At 49.9% G+C, this 18,760-nt stretch overlaps 1 protein-coding gene across 2 annotated transcripts in view; it reads right to left on the bottom strand.

Annotated features, from left to right (window-relative positions):
- The window catches only part of MICAL3 (microtubule associated monooxygenase, calponin and LIM domain containing 3), a 156,535-nt gene extending 150,255 nt beyond the window's left edge, over window positions 1-6,280 (bottom strand). Inside the window, exon 1 of one of the 2 annotated variants that reach the window (XM_055567379.1) lies at window positions 6,145-6,280. The gene's annotated coding sequence lies outside the window, so the exon portion shown is untranslated. Of the gene's footprint in view, window positions 1-4,910; window positions 5,412-6,144 lie in introns of those variants that run through there. The other variant, XM_055567325.1, reaches the window with a different exon arrangement.
- Between the last annotated feature and the right edge of the window lie 12,480 nt (window positions 6,281-18,760).

Here is an 18,760-nt window from a genome sequence, read left to right as displayed (position 1 = left end):
CCAAAAACCCCCAAAAGGTATAAGTTCTAACCCTTGTAACAACCTCATTTGTCATTATTATCCCTATTTTAATGTAAGGTAGTTGAGCTTCACAGAAGTTAAAAGACTTGCCCAGGGACCCAGAGCTCACGAGTGCCACACTCGAACGTGAACCCCAGTCACCTGACTTAGAGGCACGACAGGAGTGCGGGTTTCATCATGAGACTAAAACGAGCCCACTACCCTGGTTTCTGCAGAAAAATCCTGATCACATCAGTGTCTCTGAATAGCAGGAATCCTCTCCAAATCAGAAAAATGGAGAAAGTAACACTTCACGGAGTTATTGAGAGTTGATATTAGCCTTCTGAGTCGACCCAAGTACAATGTTCTCTGTGTCTCTCTCTTCTCTTGCCCTTTGGGGCTCTCCCCTACATCTCTATCCCCCTCTTGTGTCCTGGTGTTCTGTTCCTGAAAGGCCTATCAGAGAATGCAGGAAAAAGAAAAGAAAACGCAGACACCCTCCAGGAAGGAGTGCAAGGGGCACATAAATATGCATAAAACCTAAACCTTCCACCGAATATGCCTTTGGAAAGAAGAGAGCAAGAGTTTTCATTCCTCTTGAGGATGATGGAAACACAGAGACACTAAATGTTTACATTGAGGTTACACCGCAAACTCAGAGGCAAGGTGACCCCAGGCCAGCTGGTCTGAAAATTCCAGAGAACAGGCGTCCCAAGTTTCTGGTTTGGAACCTACCTGATCCCTGCTTCCCCTCTTTCCCTACTCTCTGTCCCAATTCAAATAAATCATTTACACGTCCACGTTGGGCAGATTTCTAACAAAGTTTCCCCAGACCTCTGTCCATCACACATCTTACCTCTCCCTTCAGGGCTGTGACTTACTTAAACTGTTCTTATAACTGTTTGAATGGGGGGAAAGTTCCCAAAGTTGTATTCCCTACGCTGGAAAAATTAAAGTTCCCTTAGAAAATACAGTTAAAGACAGAGTGCTATTTCCACTAAGATTTCTGATGCTTCTTTAGAGACAAATTAAAGTTTTCCCAGGACTGTGATTATAAAATCGCACATATAACTAAAAGATCAACCAGAGTTTCCCTGGTGGCTCAGTGGTAAAGCATCCATCTGCCAATGCAGGAAACAAGGGTTCGATCCCTGATCTCGGAAGATCATAAAGCAACTAAGCCCATGTGCCACAGCTATTGAGCCAGTGCTCCTGAGCTTGGGAGCCACAACTTCTGAAGCCCACTCACCCTAGAGTCTGTGCTCCACAAGACAAGCCACTGCAAGGAGAAGCCTGTACACCGCAACCGGAGAGTAGCCCCAAGAAGCAACGAAGACCCAGCACAGCCAAATAAATAATTAAATTATAAATATATATATACACACACACATAGGTGTAAAGATCAGTCAACAGCTATTCACTAACTATCTGCCATAAGCAAAGAATTTACTAAAATTGACACTAGCTTACAACGAGTAAAAAAAATCCACACAGTATGAAGTTAGTCAACGTAATTTTGATTCTTGTGATTTTTCTGGTTTCTAGGGCCAAGAAAACAAATACCCAGATAATTTCTGGGATTTCTTTTCTTCTCCTGTACATTGATTCCTTCCAGTCTTGAAAGTTTTATACTCAACAGCACATGAATTTTTAAAACTATGACCCATCATTTTAGCAACTTGCACATAGACATTTGTCTTCCACAGACACACAGATTATTTAAAGTTACAAACATGGTGTGCTTGTTAGTTTATATTCTCTTTTTCATTTTATAAGTCTTTCCCTGTTTCTCTCTGTATGTGTCTGGATGTAAGCTTTCACTGAAACACAAAATATTCCATTATACGGATACACCACAAAATTTTTAAACTGTTCCTCTAATGTGGGGACATTTCAGTTATTTCTATTTTTTTTTCTATTATAACTAACACAGTCAAGGATACCTTTAATGTATTTAGAATTTTAAAAATCTTTATTAAATAACTTCATTGGGAAAAATTCCTGGGTGTAGTACTTTTATAGCTTTTCCTAGTATCATGTTGCATTCCTCCCAAATTTTACCAATTTACATGCAACCCACAGTAAAAAGCACAATTTTACAGCACACTTAGTAGCATTAGAGGCTATGTTTTTAATTGTTACTCCCATTAGCAAGAAGTAAAGCAGAGTTGCTATGATCTTCACTTTTGATTACTGTCAGTGAGGAACATTATCTGTGTATTTTTTCTTATTCATTTACTCATCCGAATAAATTTCTTATTTCTTTCTTTAAAAAAAAATCATTATTTATTTACTTGGCTGCACCAGGCCTTAGTTGCAGCATGCTGCATCTTTCGTTGCAGTGTGAGAACTCTTAGTTGTGGCATGTGGGATCTAGTTCCCTGACCAGGGATTAAACCCAGGCCCCCTGCACTGGGAGCGTGGACTCTTAGCCACCAGACCATCAGGGAAGTCCCTCGTTATTTCTTTCTAAAATGCCGGCCATGACCCACCAAACTGATTTCATGACCCACTAATGAGTCATAATCCACAGTCTGAAAAAAATGTAAAACAGGGTTTCATTTCACACTGCAGTCTCTGTTATCCCCTCCAATGAACTGATACACATGGATTAAGCCAAATCAACTGGACACCTGCCCCCAGCAGCCTGTGAAATAAATCGCCCATTTTCAGAGACTAGATATTGGTGGTCGTGGACAAGCAGGTGGCAGTGAGGACTAAGACCTGCTGTCGCTGTTGCAAATGGCCATCCGGGGGCTGGCTGCCTTCCCAGGGTTTGCCTGGCCTGCCCCTGAGGTGTGGCAGCTCTGTGGTATCATGTTGGGAAAGGGCATTTGGGCCTGAGGTCACAGAAGCCCCTGGGGGCCATCCTTCATGTGGACTAGCCCAGAGCATCTCCAGTCCAACCAAGAGGCTAGAGCAACGGGTGAATTATGCCCAAACCCTGGCCGTGCCAAGTGATTACGGGGGAACCAGAAGGAGGCCCAGGCTGGGTAAGCAAAGGCATTGTCTCAGGAGGTCATATTACTCCAGGAAGAGACATGAGAGTGCTTCGTGGACCAGGCAGGCACTGGGAAGAGGCCCCTCCAGGTCAGCACCCAGGGATGCTGGAGGGTGAGTCCAGGCAGGAATGTGGGAGAGCTGAGGTCATCCGGGGACACCCATCTCCCAGCCACTCCCACAGCCGCCCTAGCACACGAGTTTTGTGATCCACATCAGGTGGCTGTGTGACCTTTAGACAGGTCCTAATTCTCGTGCCTATGGATGAGGGGAATGACCAAGCCTTGCCAGGGGTCTCAGAAGAGACAGTACTTTTATGCCAAGCCATCAGGGAGACCATAACCAACCTCTATCAGCCAAAATTACAGCAAGCACCTTGAGAAGCTGTTGACTGGTGGAGTTCTGGCTCCAGGTCAGTAAATTATGCTTTCTAGTGTGTCTACATTTCTAATGTCTCATGTTCAGAACCTTCCGGCCTTACCTAATTTCCTTGAGCACCTTAGGCATTGCAAACTCAAACTTGCCTTCCACCCCCTTCATAGCACTTATGAATATTCATGAGGTGTCCTTAGCCGAAAGCACTGGGAAAACCTGTTCCGACAGGTGGGCTCTCCTGTGGGCAGTAGTACCTGCAGAGAAGAGGTGACCCTGGCCCTTAGATATTCAGGGAAACCCCTCAAATTCAGGAGGAGTTCAAGCTATGCTGAAGGGTTTCAGGCCTGAGAGAAATGAGAATTTCTAACTCTTAGGTGTTCTTAAGTTGCCTCTCCCTTCTTCAGAGTGGCTACCACATTCCTAATTGTGGTGTCCATCCTTCTTTCTAAGTGTCCAGCCTCCTCGAAGCAGTGGGGAGATCTACACGTGACCCTGACAACTACTAACAGGAAGTCCATCACCTACAAGAGGACACAGCTCTCAGCCTGCGGACTTGCAAAAGCATACTTCTCTTCCCCCGCTTTCCCTGGAATACAAATCAGAGCATTTCGTTTAGTGAGGAGACCTGTTCTCAGAGAGATGCTTCCTCCTTCCTCTGAAACAGCACCTTCACCCTGAGCCTCTCTGAGGGGCTTGAGCATGTGGACAGTCACAGCAATCACACACCTGCCCTAGACAGCTGCTCACGGGAGAGAGAAAGCCATAACCAAGCTCACCTGGGAACACACCATCCCGATTGAGCAGAATGGTGGGTTGCAAACTTAGCTCGTTAGAATCACCCTGGAGCTTAAAAAATTGGCTGTATCTCAGACCAATTAAGCCAAAATCTCTGGAAATGGGACCCAGGCATCAATATTTTATTTTATTTTATTTATTTTACTGGGAATTCCCTGGCAGTGCAGTGGTTTAAATGCTGTGCTCCCAATGCAGGGGGCACAGATTCGATCCCTGGTTGGGGAACTAACACCATGTCTCTCAGCTGCACCACTCGGCAATAAATCAATATATAAAAAATATTCCTGGGCTTCCCTGGTGGTTCAGTGGTAGAGAACCCGCCTGTCAATGCAGGAGACAGCGTTTGGATCCTTGACCCAGGAAGATCCCACATGCAAAAGATTAACTAAGGCCGTGTGCCACAGCTATTGAGCCTGTGCTCTAGAACAGGGGATCTGCAACTACTGAAGCCCATACGCCCTAGGGCCTGAGCTCTGCAACAAGAGAAGCCACTGCAATGAGAAGCCTGCACCCCACGCCTAGAGAGTACCCGGCTCTTCCCAACTAGAGAAAAGCCCATGCAGCAACGAAGACCCAGCACAGCCAAAAATAAACACATAAAATTGAAAATATATATATTAAAAAAAAAAAAAACAAATTGAAGTATAATTGACCTACAACACTATCTTAGCTCCTGGTGCACCACATAGTGATTCGGTATTTCTATATATTACAAAATGACCACAGCCAGGCATCAGTACCTTTTAAAGCTCCCCAGGTGTTCCAACATGCAGGCCGGGTTGAGAACTGCTCCCAACGGTGCAGCCTTCTGTTGATCTCTCATTTAGCAAGACTTCACCCTTCTCTCGAAAGGAACCTTTATAACAGCGAAACCTCTAAACCGTTGATCACAGTAACAGACCAATAAGAAGAACTATGGGGGTGGGGGGATGGGATGATGGGGACGGATGAGCAGACAAGGAGAAGGCTTTACATCCAGAGGGTATTTTACCATGGAATCACAATCCTTGGATTCTAAACAAAGCCAGTCTCCAGGAAGACATTCGGCCCCTGCCTCGCTTCCGGAGCAGCTGAACTTCACACCCTTTGTCAGAGCTCTCCAAGAGAAACACCTGCGCGGCAGCCACCGCGGCCCCCGGTGCGGTCACGCGCGCCGGGTCCAGCCCGGGGCTCCAGGCTTGAGCGCGCGGCCTCCGCTGGCCGGAAGGAGACTCCGGGGTCGGGGGAGGGGGAACGGCCTCGCTGCGGAGGTGATGGACGCGCTGCCCCCAGCGCCGGCAAGGGCATCCGGCAGCCGCTGTTTGCGCGGAGGCGGCTGGGAGCCCTAGCCCCGCGGTCCCTCGTGTAGGTTGCGGTGGGGGGGCGTTTGCGGGAACCCGCGCGGTGGGGCGCTGTCGGTAATGGAGGCCCCGAGACGGCGCAGCTGCGCTAAGGGCGCTTTTAGGAGACGAAATAATACCAAGATGTCAGAAACGAAAAGCCTTCCCAGCCACAAGCGATTTAAAGGTGTGACTTTTGAAGGCAGCAGCAGTCCAGACAGCGCTTGACCGTGTGGTGCGGAGACCCGCCCAGGAGAGGACGGGGCAGCACTCACCCGCGGGCCCTCGGGCCGGCGGTCCTCGGCGCGCGCAGGTGCTCCGGCCGCTCCCGTGCTGAGCGCGCCCCGCCGGCCCCAGGCCCCGTCCACGCCCGGCTCCGGCGGCCGGAGAGCGCGACCCGCGCGGCGCGAGGAGGAGGCCCGGTCCTGCCGCAGCCTCCTCTGCGCCCGGCTCCGCGGTCGCTATGGAAACCAGGCGCAGCCCGAAAGGTGACACAGAGAGGCGCCCCGGGCCCTCCCGGCCTCTGCGGGGCCGGGCCAGGTCTGCGGTGGTGGGGCTTCCCGGGCCGCACCCTCAGAACGTCCCCTCCACCCGCAAACAGACCCTCCCTTCCCCGTCCTCCTGGCCTCCTCCCTCGCCCCCTCCCCAGCCCCACCTCAGTCCTCTCGGTTCCGTGGAAATGCTGGCGCTTCTCCGGCTCTTCCAGTCGGAGACCCCGGACGCTGGGCTGCTCAGCGACCTGCGCCTCTGCTGGGGTCCGGACCCCGCCTCACTCTGCACGAGCCCTGGACTGCAGCGGCCCGCGGACTGGAAAGCAATCTGCCAAGCTCTAAGGAAGGCAGATGGAAGGCTGGAGAGCTCGGAATAAATTCCTCAGCATTTGCCTATTATAATCGGAGCAGAAAGAAGCCTTAGCGATGATCGCGTCTTCAAGGATCGTTGGCTTCAGTGACATCCATCAAGCTGAGCGGCGGAGAGCAGAGCTACTCCAGCAGCACCCTCAGGACAGGGCTGATGCCTCCAAGAGCCCCGTGGCTCCTGCGTGTCTCTGTTGCTGCCTGGCAATCCCGCCGTCCCTACCTCTTTTTCCTTTTTTTTTTAAATATCACCTTCTATCAGATTATGTTAACACCTCAGGCCTTGTAAGGTCTGCATAGTATTCTGGGGCGCAAGTGTCCTATTTAATATTTATTTTATCTTTTGGCTTCACTGGGTCTTCAGAACTGCCAGCCCTGGCTTAGTTGCCCCTCAGCCTGTGGGATCTTTGTTCCCCAACCAGGGATGGAACCTGTGTCACCTGCTTTGGAGGGTGGATTCTCAACCACTGGACCGTGAGTGCAGTCTCCCTCCCTGCCGCCTTGGCTCTTCTGTTGTCCACAACCATTAATGTGAGTTGCCCAAGCTCCAGGATCCCTGTATGGCTCAGAGGTGTTCCAACTTAGCACCCGAAGTCCTTTCTTCGTCTCAGCACTCTGCCTCCATGTCTACTCTACCTCAATCTGCAGCTGTTTTGCTCCAGTTCCAAAATAAGGGAAGGAAACACTTTTATGGAGCTCTGACATTGTGCCTAGGCTATTCGTGGGTTATATCGTTTAATCCTTGGGTCAGCCTGTGAGATTTTACATCACTGTTTTATGAGCTAAGAACATAAGAACACAAAGAATTTACTTACTTGTGTAACCTACACAGGCAGGTCAAGGTAAAGCTGGAATTCCCACCCAGTTCTCTCTGACACACAGAACTGACACAAAGTTGAAGGCAGGAGGCCATCTGGGGTTGGCCCAAGTGGGGGAAAACTTCCTAGAATATCTAGAATCCCACCTTTCATTCACTTATTTATGAAAGTGAAGGCCCCCGGCTTCCTAGAATATCTAGAATCCCACCTTTCATTCCCTTATTTATGAAAGTAAAGGCCCCCGGCTAGGGAACAGCTGCTCCAACAGCTCTGCAGCCTCAGGAGCCACAGGAGCAGAGAGACAGGGACCCATCTGCGGTTCCTGGTGCTGCCCACAGCAACAGGGGGGCCATCCATGTGGTACAACATGGACACTGGAGTCCATCCACCAGAAGATGGAGAGGGCCTGAGCTCTGCTCCCAGGGATGAGGGGCCCAGCAGCTGTGCCAGTTTAGCTTGGAGACTTCTGCTGTCAAATCTCTGATGGACTGTCCCAGGAAGGAGAGGTATGTGGCCCTCCACAGGGCAAGAGAAGGGCCACTAGAGACGCAGGTCAGTGGAGCCAGCTCTCTGCTCAGTCTGAGGATTTCCCATCACTGCTGGCTCACAACAGGGTGATCTGCAAGTGAGCTCAGGAAAATGCAGGGTCCACGCAGCCAAGAGCTTGGAGGAGGATACCCTTCATTCTCCAAGGCCATCCTCCACATGTATGGCCCAAATTGACGTGGGTGGCACCAGACACCTGCTTTGGGAAACGTTGACTCTGTGACTTCCAGTTCCCTTTCAAATCAAAGATTCTGTGACCTGTCAGTGTCTGTTTTTCTTGTACTGCTATTTCACTCCAGTAGATAATGTTTTTAGTGTTTTTGACTCTTTGACTCCCAAAACAATTCAGAATGGTTCGTACTATTAGAATGCATATTTAAAAAAAAATTTTTTTTAATGAAAAAATTGAATCCAGGAGGATCCCTGGGAAAAAGTGAGTTGCTACAGAATTCAGGTACTAAATTAAAAGCAAAGTTTGTTCCAGTGAAAGTCGCTCAGTCATGTCAGACTCTTTGCAACCCCTGAACTATACAGTCCATGAAATTCTCCAGGCCAGAATACTGGTGTAGGTAGCCGTTCCCTTCTCTAGGGAATCTTCCCAACCCAGGGTTCAAACCCAAGTCTCCTGCATCGCAGGCAGATTCTTTACCAGCTGAGCTACCAGGAAAGCCCAAGTTTGCTCCAAGTCTGGGCAAATAGAGGCAAGTGTGATGTTATTGGTTCTCACTGTTCAGGAAGGGGATGCCCACACTCCACTGGCCTCAAGTTCCCACTGGGACTAAGAAGCCCAAAATGACAGGAACAAGTTCTTCCCTTCATTTTATTTAATTTTTATTAAAACTTTTTAACATTTACTTTTATTTATTTAGCTGCACTGGGTCTTCATTGTAGCATGCAGGATCTCTTACCTGTGACGTGGGATCTAGTCCCCTGACCCAGGATCGAACTCTGGGCCCCTGCATTGGGAGCTCATAGTCTTAGCCACCCCCAGGGAAGGCCCCTCCCTGCCTTTATGCCCTCCCCTTCAATAACATGCATGGGAACATTTTATACAGAGTTGGTGCTTAGTGTGTTCTGATCGACTTGACTTACTTTTTTTCGCCACACCATGAGGCTTGTGAGATTTCAGTTCCCGAGCCAGGGATTGAACCTGGGTCACAGCAGTGAAAGCCCAGAATCCTAACCACTAGGCCACCAGGGAAATCCCTTTTTTTGTTTGTTTTGTTTATTTTCTTTTTTTCAAAATTTATTTATTTATTGGTTGTAATGGGTCTTCGATGCTGCAAGGGCTTTTTCTCTAGTCGTGGCAATCTGAGGCTGCTCTCTCCTTGCAGTTCTCAGGCTTCTCATTTCTGTGGCTTCTCTTGTTGATGTGCTGCATGGGCTCTAGGGCGCTCGGGCCTAGTTGCTCTGTGGCACGTGCGATCTTCCCAGACCAAGGATCAAACCCATGTCTCCTGCATTAATAGGTGGATTCTTTACCACTGAACCAACGGGGAAGCCCCTGTTTTTCACTTTTCTTAAAGATGGAATATGATGCTTTCTCCCTGGGGCCTGGTAGAAGCAGTGTCCTGGTCAGGCTCTCAGCCGTGGCTCTGAACTCACATGAGACTGCTCCGGGGGAGGGTGGAAGGGGGGCTGGACCTGGCTATAGTGGGCTCCAGGCTGCCGTGGTGGCGCCCACTGGTCCCTGCTCATGTCTTCTGAGCAGGTTTCCATCCTCAGTGTGTCTGTGCTGCAGAGCACAGCTGCTCCACACACAGGCCTGCTTCCCTCTGGAGCTCTGGTCATGCCCAGTAGTAACAAGAACCAACACCGCTATTTCTTCTGCTTAGAACACAAGCCCCCTGATAGGTGCTCATCCTGCCGCTGCTCTGTTAAGCAGTTACTTACTTCTCAGCTCTTTTTCCAGGTGAGGAAATGGAGGCACACAGGCTCAGGGACCTGCTAAAGGTCACAAGCCCCACGGCGACCTTAGCATTCTAGCTCTAGGTCTGTGCTCCCAACCACATACCCCCTGCCCCTCGGCAGGTATCTGTATGTCCTTAATCAAGTCACCCAGGGACCAAGATCCAAAGTGAGGTTTTCTTGGTGAAAAGACTGCTGGTGCTGTGTTCTCTGCCCTCCTCTTTCCAGGCTCCTCTCTTCCCTGGAGACAGGCGCTGAGGTGGCCCTGTGTTTCCTTCCCCACCCAGCTTCCTGGGAGGGCTGCTCTCCAGCCTGCCCCCAGCTCTGCTTGGCTCAGGGCTTTGGAATGAAAGACGCAAGACTGAGCTCCTAGGAGTGACTCACCTCTGCTTGGAGGGATTACTCACCTCTGCTTGGAGGGCTTTCATGCCATTAGCCATTCCTTCTCCATTTTTCCTAAAAATGCCAGATGGTCTATATTTTATTTTAAAATCAGCAGGGGGTCTTCCCTGGTGGTCCAGTGGTTGAGAATCTGCCTTCCAATGCAGGGGATGTGGGTTTGATCCCACATCCTACATGCCACAGGGTAGCTAAGCCCATGTACCACAACTAGAGAATCCCCCAGACACAGCAATGAAGACCCAGTGAAGCTAAAAGAAAAAAAAAAAAGAAAGAAAGAGTAAATAGACTTCTTCATAGACTTTTCTTTGGGTGATTGTCAGCACGACCTGTCCCTTCACCTCTGTCTCTCCCACTGTCCTGGGATCATTACAACCACCTGGGCAGGTACTGCAGACCCTGAAGGCCTGGGTCGCTCTCCACCTGTGACCTGTAGGTAGCACTTAATAGGAACCTCCTGATCCCACTGTCTCAGGCCATCTCAGGTCCAGTGGAACGGGGCCAGGATCAAGCCCTGGGTGTGGCTTCCAGGCCTGGGTCGGCAGGAGCAGGTCTGTGCTGGGCATCTCCTGCTTCTGCTCCTGGTAGACTCAGCTAAGCCCAAGGGCAAGAAGACACCGAGGGCGTGCCCACAGGAGGCGCGCCCTCCTGTGCAGTTTCCCACACAGCCAAGAGTCAGCCCTTTCTTCCACTCAGCCCAGCCGAGTTACTGGCACCAAGCACAGTGTCTGGAGTCGTATGAATCTCATGCCCGTGAATGTTCTCTGTAGGAGGCTCCCAGGCTTGAAGCAACAAACAAGCAAGTCAATACTCTTCCCACGTGGACACCATGGGCCTGCGGGCCTGGGAGCAGCCAGGCTCCCCTGTGGACTCGGTCAAATCTGCTGAGACAAAGGCCAGATGGAGGCCGGACTTCAGGGGTCACGCAGAGAGCATCTGCTCTGTTACAGGGTGGCAGGAAGTGCAAGGACCCATGGCTTCCTCTGTCCATGGGATTCTCCAGGCAAAAGTACTGGAGTGGGTAGCCATTCCTTTTCTCCAGGGGAATCTTCCCAACCCAGGGATTGAACCTGGGTCTCCTGCATTGCAGGAAGATTCTTTACGTTCTAAACTTCTCTTTACCATAGAAGCCCCATTGAACAGGTTACTTCACCCAGGTTACTTCAAACATGTCTTTAGACCTAAACTGAGAAGATCTGGATTTGAGTTCCAGCCAGATTATCTATTAACTGCATGGCCCTGAGCAAATCAATGAGCACAAATTTCGTTATCTGTCGAATAGGAATGGAAACATGTTTCCTTCACACAGGAGCACGTGAGGATCAAATAACAGCACACATGAAAACCTTTTGTAAACTGTAATGTGCTCTGGAGCTGTCAAGGGTCGTATAAAATGCTGTTTATTGCAGTTAACAATGATAGTTTAAGTAGTTTGTTCCTCTACTCAAGTTTTGACCAGAACAGTGTGAACAGTAAACAATGGTGAGCTTTGATTTTCTCTCACTTTCTAGTCCGCGTTCTGCCCCAGGCAGGCAGGAGCAACAGGGACTGGAGGTTGGCACGGCGCAGACCTGCAGGGGACACAACAGGTAGGAAAGAAACACGTACCTGTGTACTCATTGTGGTCAGGGGCTGGATCCTGACAGACTTTAGGGTGGGCTGGAGGGGACCAGCCCCCCGCAGAGCCGACCATCACTCAGCGAGAAGCATAGTGGATGCTGACCCGCTGACAAGCCTCCCTACCCACTGGGCTCCCTTCCCTGGGCTGCTCAGAAAACCCTGGTCACCTCTACTCTGGACTTTGACTGCAAGGACCTTGGAAGCAGCTCACTGGTGGACTTGGGATCTCTTCAGTATCCACAGCCCCTGTGTTTCCATTCAGACTCCCAAGCAGGCAACACTGGCTCACAGAAAAGAAGCCTACATTTTAGGTATCAGAAACTTCATCCTTTATGCATCCCAGTGCCTTTGTGTCCGGGACAAGAGTTCCAGAAGTAAGGATGCTGCTGTTGCTGTTACCGAACAAAGTTCATGTGCACAGTAAGGGCAAATAGAAAGATCGGAGTTTGGAGCAGAGGGATGTTTATTGCAGAGCCCAGCAAGGAGAACAGATGGCTTATGTTCAGAAACACTGAACTTCTCTATGATTTTTGGGGGGAAGGTTTTGGGGTTTTTTTTTTTTAATATTTATTTATATGTATTTGGCTGCTCCAGGTCTTAGTTATGGCACGCAGGGTCTTTGATTTTCATTGCAGCATGCAGGATCTTTTGGTTGAGGCATGTGGGACCTAGTTCCCTGTCCCTGCATTGGGAGTGTGGAGTCTTAGCCACTGGACTACAGGGAAGTCCTGAAATGTATTTCTTAAATAATGAGACTTGAAAGTCAAGATTACACCTTGATCCATGGGCTGTAGGATGGATGTTGTGTTAGCAGGCAGGAAAACAGCATTCATCTCATTGTACATCTATCTCCATCAGAGCTCCTGGTGACCAGGTTCTTTGTCACTGAGCAGCAATATTTTTGAAAGGAATCTCTTTTTCTGAGCAGTAGGTCTCCGCAGAGGATTTAAAATATTAATTGAACCATGCAGTAAACAGAAGTGCTGTCAGCCAGGCTTTGTTGTTCCATTTGTAAAGCACAGGCAGAGTATGTGCTCTTAGGGGCCCTAGGATTTTTGGATTGTAAATGAGCATTGGCTTAAAGTCACCAGCCACAACAGCCCCAGCCACAACAGCCCAAAGAAGAGAATCAGTCTGAAAAAAAAAAAAAAGAGAGAATCAGCCTGTCCTTGAGGCTTTGAAGCCAGGCACTGACTTCTTGCTTGCTATGAAAGTCCCAGATGGCATTTTCTCCCAGTCGAGGCTATCTCATCTACACTGAAAATCTGCTGTTTAGTGTAACCACTTTCATGAATGATCTAAGCTGGATCTTCTGGCTAAGTTACTGCAGCTTCTACATCAGCACCTGCTGCTTCACATTGCACTTTTATGTTATGGAAATGGCTTCTTTCCTTAAGCCTCACAGACCAACCTCTGCCAGCTTCAAACTTTTCTTCCGCAGCTTCCTCATCTCTCTCACCATTCAGAGTGTTAAAGCTTTACTGTGGATTAGAGTTTTATTAAGGGAATGTTGTGGCTGCTTTCGTCTTCTATCCAAACCACTCAGACTTTCTCCATATAAGCAGATATCATATCAAGTGTTTTCCTTACTTATCATTTGTGTGTTCACTGGACTTGCACTTTCAATTTCCTCTAAGAACTTCTTTGCATTCACAACTTGGCTAGGACTTCCCTGGTAGTGCAGGGGATAAGAATTTGCTGTCAATGCAGGGGACACAGGCTGGATCCCTGGTCCAGGAAGATTCCATGTGCTCGGAGCAACTAAGTCCGTGCACCACAGCTACTGAGCCTGTGCTCTATAGCTCACGAATCACAACTGCTGAGCCTGCACGCAGCAACCACTGAAGCCCAAACCCTAGAGCCTGTGCTATGAAACCATAGAAGCCACCACAGTGAGAAGCCCAAGCACCACGAGAAAGAGTAGCCCCTGCTTGCTGCAACTAGAGAAAGCTTGCACACAGCAACAGAGACCCAGAGCAAACAAAGCAAACAAGAAAACAGCTTGGCTACCTGGTGCAAGGGGCCCAGCTTTCAGCGTATCGTATCTCAATTTTCTTGCTTTCTTTTTTTTTCGTTTTGTTCATGCCACATGGCATGTGGGATTGTAGTGCCCCACCAGGGGTTGAACCCACGCCCCCTGCAGTGGAAGTGTGGAATCTTAACTATTGGACCACCAGGAAAGTACCCCCATCTCAGCTTTTGACATGCCTTCCTCACTAAGCTTAATCATTTTTAACTTTTGAGTTAAAGTGAGACGAGTGGCCTTTCCTTTCACTTGAACACTGGTAGGCCTTTGTAGGGTTATTAATTAGCCTACACTCAATACTGTTCTGTTCAGGGAACAGGAAGAACGAGGAGAGAAAGGGAAAGGAGGGAACCACCAGTTAGTGGAGCAGTCAGAACACCCACAGCATTTATTGATCAAGTTCATAGTCTTACACGGGTGCCCCAGACAGTTACAATAGTACCCTAGGTCACCATAACAAATATAATTAAAAAGTTTAAATTATTGTGAGAATTGCCAAAATGTAACAGAGACACCAAGTGAGAAAGTGCTGTTGCTCAGGGCAGAGTTGCCACACACAGATCATCAATCTGTAAGAACCACAGTATCTGTGAAGTACAATTAAGTGGAGCACAATAGAACAAGGAATGCATGCATTGCTAGGTTATCAAAATTAAAAGGAGAGAATTTTAAAAGCAGCAAAAGAAAAACAGCTTGTTATAAGGGGACTTCGCTGGTGGTTCAGTCGCTAAGACTCCATGCTCCCCATGCAAGGGGCCGGTCTCCATAGATCACCCATGCCACAACTAAGACCAGTACAGCCAAATAAATAAATAAATCTTTAAAAAAAAGAAAAACATTGTGTTAAGTCTGATGGCAGCAGGTAACTCTGCAGAGGAGAAAGTGCAGTCTGAATAAGAGGAGAACGGAGCGCATGAACTCACACTGAAGAAAGGGCAGTATGCACAAAGGTGCTAAAACTTTACAGGGGTGCAGAAAAGGCCAGGGGTGAGTGTGTGTGTGTGCATGCTCAAGGATGTGGTTGGAAGCCCCTGTGCAAAGGGCAGAGGCTGGCTTGAGTGTGAAGAGTCCGGAATTGGAGTGAGAAGGGTTTGCTGCTTAACCAGGGGAAGGGTCAGAAAGAGATTGCTCAGAAGAGTGAGCGGAGCGGGTAGACTCTCTTAAGCTTGCAGACGCAGGAACAGAACAGGCCGTCTCTCAGTCTCTCCCGCACTCTCCTCCCAACAGCTGTGCAAAGACCAGCACGTGACCCTGCAAGCACAGCACTGCAGCTTCTGACGGCACCAGGAGGAGGGCAGGGAAACAAAGGCCACAGGCACAGCCACGCCAGCTGCCAGGAGCCCCAGTCCCCACGGCGACACAGAAAAATAGTCGTGAGACTGCATCCAATGTCACTCTCCACCGGGGACCTCCCAGCCCCCACCCCGGGACTGAAGCGCCAGGCCCGGGAAACAGGCCGCTCCTCTGTCTCTCCCTGGAAGGTCCAAGGGTTGCTCCGCCTGGGCAGGGGGGATTCCTGGGGAGCTGGGGTGGGGAGGTGGATGTTTAGGGAGCTCCGATGACAGAGCGCAGGGCCAGCTCAGCACAGCTCAGACCAGGCTGCCAGCACAGCTCGTGCCCCTCCTCTGTGCGATGCCACTCCTGCCCCTGGGCTGGGTTCTGCCAGCAGGACTCCAGGAGAAAGTAGATCCATCTCCTCCCTCTCCTCGCTTCACCAGATCAGCCCTCCACCTGTCCCTCCTTTCTGCCTCAGGTCCTACACCAAGACCTCTGCTTCGATGACTTCAGACCCACTACACACAATTCACATATTACCTTAAACCAGACGTTTTAACTTTCCTGAGCCTTGATTTAAAAACAAACAAACAAAAAAAAAAAACTTCTACTTTCTCTCTCTCTCAAGGATAAAATGGGGTTTAAAAAGTAACTAATGGGGACTTCCCTGGTGGTGCAGTGGACAGGAATCCTCCTGCCAGTGTAGGGGACACAGGTCCTGGTCCAGGAAGATTCCACATGCCGCAGAGCAACTAAGCCTGTGCACCACAACTACTGAGCCTGAGCTCTAGAGCCTGAGAGCCGTAACTACTGAGCCCGAGTGCTGCAGCTACTGAAGCCTGAACACCAAGAGCCTGTGCTCCCCAACAAGAGAGGCTTGTGCAGCACAGCAGAGTAGTTCCCGCTTGCTGCAGCTAGAGAAAGCTTGTGCACAGGAACAGAGGCTAGCACAGCCAACAAATACACTAAAAATGATTTTTTTTGAAGATGGAGACTCTTTTTCAGGAGGTTAGTCACTCTGCTGGGCCCTCACAGAGGTGCTCAGGAGACCCCGCAGTCTCCCCAAAATATCTTGATTAACCCTGACAGTGCTTTCCAGCAGAGAACACTGATTTCAGCGTTAAGTAATACAAAGAGCACAGGGCTTCCAGGTGGCTCCATGGTAAAGAACCCGCCTGCCAATGGAGGAGATGCAAGAGATGTGGGTTCAATCCCTGGGTCAGGAAGATCCCCTGGAGAAGGAAATGGCAACCCACTCCAGTACTCTTGCCTGAAGAATCCCATGGATGGAGGAGCCTGGCAGGCTACAGCACATGGGGTTGCAAAGAATCGGACACAGCTGAGCCCACACACACGCATAGGAGCACAAACCTGATGTTTAATCCTCCTGATCAAAAGGGAGGTGATAAATTATTAGTCTCTAGTCATGTCCCTTGACCCTCCTAGAACCCATTCTTTTCCTAAGGAGATTCGCTGCTTCTGTCCAAGGCAAACAGATGGGCTCTAGGCCCTCCTCTATTCACGAGCCAGGTGGTCACCATATGTCTCAGATCAGGCTGCTCCCACCTGCTCATCCCCCGCCCCCGCAACGTCCCCCCATCTCCTCCCACTCACCTGCCTTCTCAACCTTCCAACCGGGTCCATCTTATTACGCCTTTAATGGAACCCCTTCCTATCCTCCCTCATATTCCAGGCATTTCATTGCTTCATGTTTTCTAGGGTTTTTAAATCCACTCTTCTTTTTCACTGCCACCCCTTGTCTTGGGCTGTCACCTCAAGGGTGCTGACAGAGAACGCGAGGGAGGCGGTGTCTCGAGTGAGGCCGGTGGCCAGGTATGGCTGCACAGGTGAGACCCCACGTGCAGACCTACAGAACCCTCACGGGCCTCTCTCCTTCCAGTTCACAAATCTGGGCAAATGAGACCTGGGTCCCCGTGAACCTATCTTTCTTGTAGGCTGTGACAAACGTCTGTACTTTGAGTGGGTCACAAACACCAAGAGGACACGGGCAGGACAGCCACATTGGTCTGACTTTCAACAGATCAGACAGAGCAGTGACAAGGAGCCGAGATAAGGCTGGACCGGAGGGCGGCAGGTGCTGAGGCGGCCTTTTGGGAAGTGAGTCCAGGAAACCCTGTACCAGCCTGGGGTATGGAGATGTGGGTTGTGGGCTGTACCGTGTGTAGCTGAGCATCACTGGGGAAACCTCCCAAACATTCCATTTTCTTCTGGAGGGGCTGCGGGTAGCTGAGTTGGGAGGTAAGGGACTGAGATGGGGGAGTGGACCGGAAGGGGAGTCTGGAGAAACCATGACAGCACGCGATGGCAGAGAGCCACGGCTCCAGGAAGGGCAGCAGGAGCCAGGACTGGGGCTGCCTTTTAGGGAAGCAGCCTTACCAGCAATTCCAGTTTAAAAAATAACTTTGCCAGCGCAGATCAAGTCTTGGCTCCTTCTGCCTGGAACTACGACGAGGAACATGTCTTTGGGGTTCAGCCACAAGTCTCTCTGGCCCCTCCTTAGTCTGCTGGTTACTGGAGACAGCAGAGGCTCGTGGGACCCTTTAGCTGGGGAAGGTCCCAAGGGCCTCGGTGGAAGTCTGGCCTCAGAGTTGGACAAGGCTGACAATTATTGATAACAAGACAGACTGTTCCCTGGCACAAGAGCAGGAAGAATGTGGCCCCACCGCCAGGGAGGAAGCTGTGGCTGCCTTTCAGCGTGACCTTCCTGGTTATCTTCCCGCCAGAATCTCTCCCAGTGTGCTATCCCATATGGTATTAGGAAGACTGAAGCCAATTAAGATGGAAGGAAACCTCTTGTTTCAGAAGACACATTCACCACACCCCACCCCTCTCCAAAAAAACCTAACAAAAATCCAGAAGTCCAGGGACTTCCCTGGTGGTCCAATGGTTAAAACTCCAAACTCCCAATGCAAGGAGCCTGGGTTCAATCCCTGGTCAAGAAACTGGATCCCACATGCAGCAACTAACACCTGGCATGGTAAAATAAACAAATTAAAAAAAAAAAAAAAGAGCAGGCATCTCAGACTTAATGCACTAGTTTGCTTCCCACTCCAAAGCAATTGATTTCCTTGTCTTATTCAAATCACTGAAGGAAAACCACTATTTACCAAGTCACTCAGGACAAAAGCGAGGAGTCATCCTTTTTTCTGCTTTCTCTGTGAATCCTTCTCTCCGTTTCACCTTCAAAATGCGTTTCACAATGGACCACAGCTAACTAATGCACCCCCTCCATCAGATCTAAACCACTATCCTCTCTCTGCCTCAGACCACAACCCCTGCCTCTCTTCCTGTCTCCAACCTCGGCCCCTTTGGCCTGCTCCGTCCTCCATGGAAGCCCGAGTGCTCTTTCTAAAACAGATACTGCATCATGTCGCTCTTCCCCTTAAAGATGTCTCCAGACTCCAGATCTATATCTGTCCGCATCCTGCCAAGCCCTGCTTAACTGGCCCGTCTGCTCCCTGGGCACCTCCCTTGTGACTCTCCTGTGGTCCACAGGGTCCCGCCCACCTACTGGCCTTCCTCTCAACATGCCCAGTACTTTCCCTCCCTGGACACGCTCCTCCCGGGGCTCGGTGCCTCCTCAGTCTCTGGGTGGCAACATCTCCTCCAACATCTCCTCAGACGTGCCGAGCCAACCAGCCCCTCCAGTCACTCTGCCTGGTTTTATGTGTGACTCAGAGCACTTGTGAGCACGTGAAATCCTCTGGCATATTCATTCTTTGTCTGTCTGCAGCTGCCCCATCTCCCACCACCACTCCAAACAGAAGTTCCTCCAGGAAGGGACCTGTCCATTCACCGTGT

The sequence above is a fragment of the Bubalus kerabau genome, chromosome 1, assembly GCF_029407905.1.
Source record: "Bubalus kerabau isolate K-KA32 ecotype Philippines breed swamp buffalo chromosome 1, PCC_UOA_SB_1v2, whole genome shotgun sequence".
Classification (NCBI taxonomy): Eukaryota; Metazoa; Chordata; class Mammalia; order Artiodactyla; family Bovidae; genus Bubalus; species Bubalus kerabau.
This window is presented reverse-complemented; position numbering and strand designations above follow the sequence as displayed.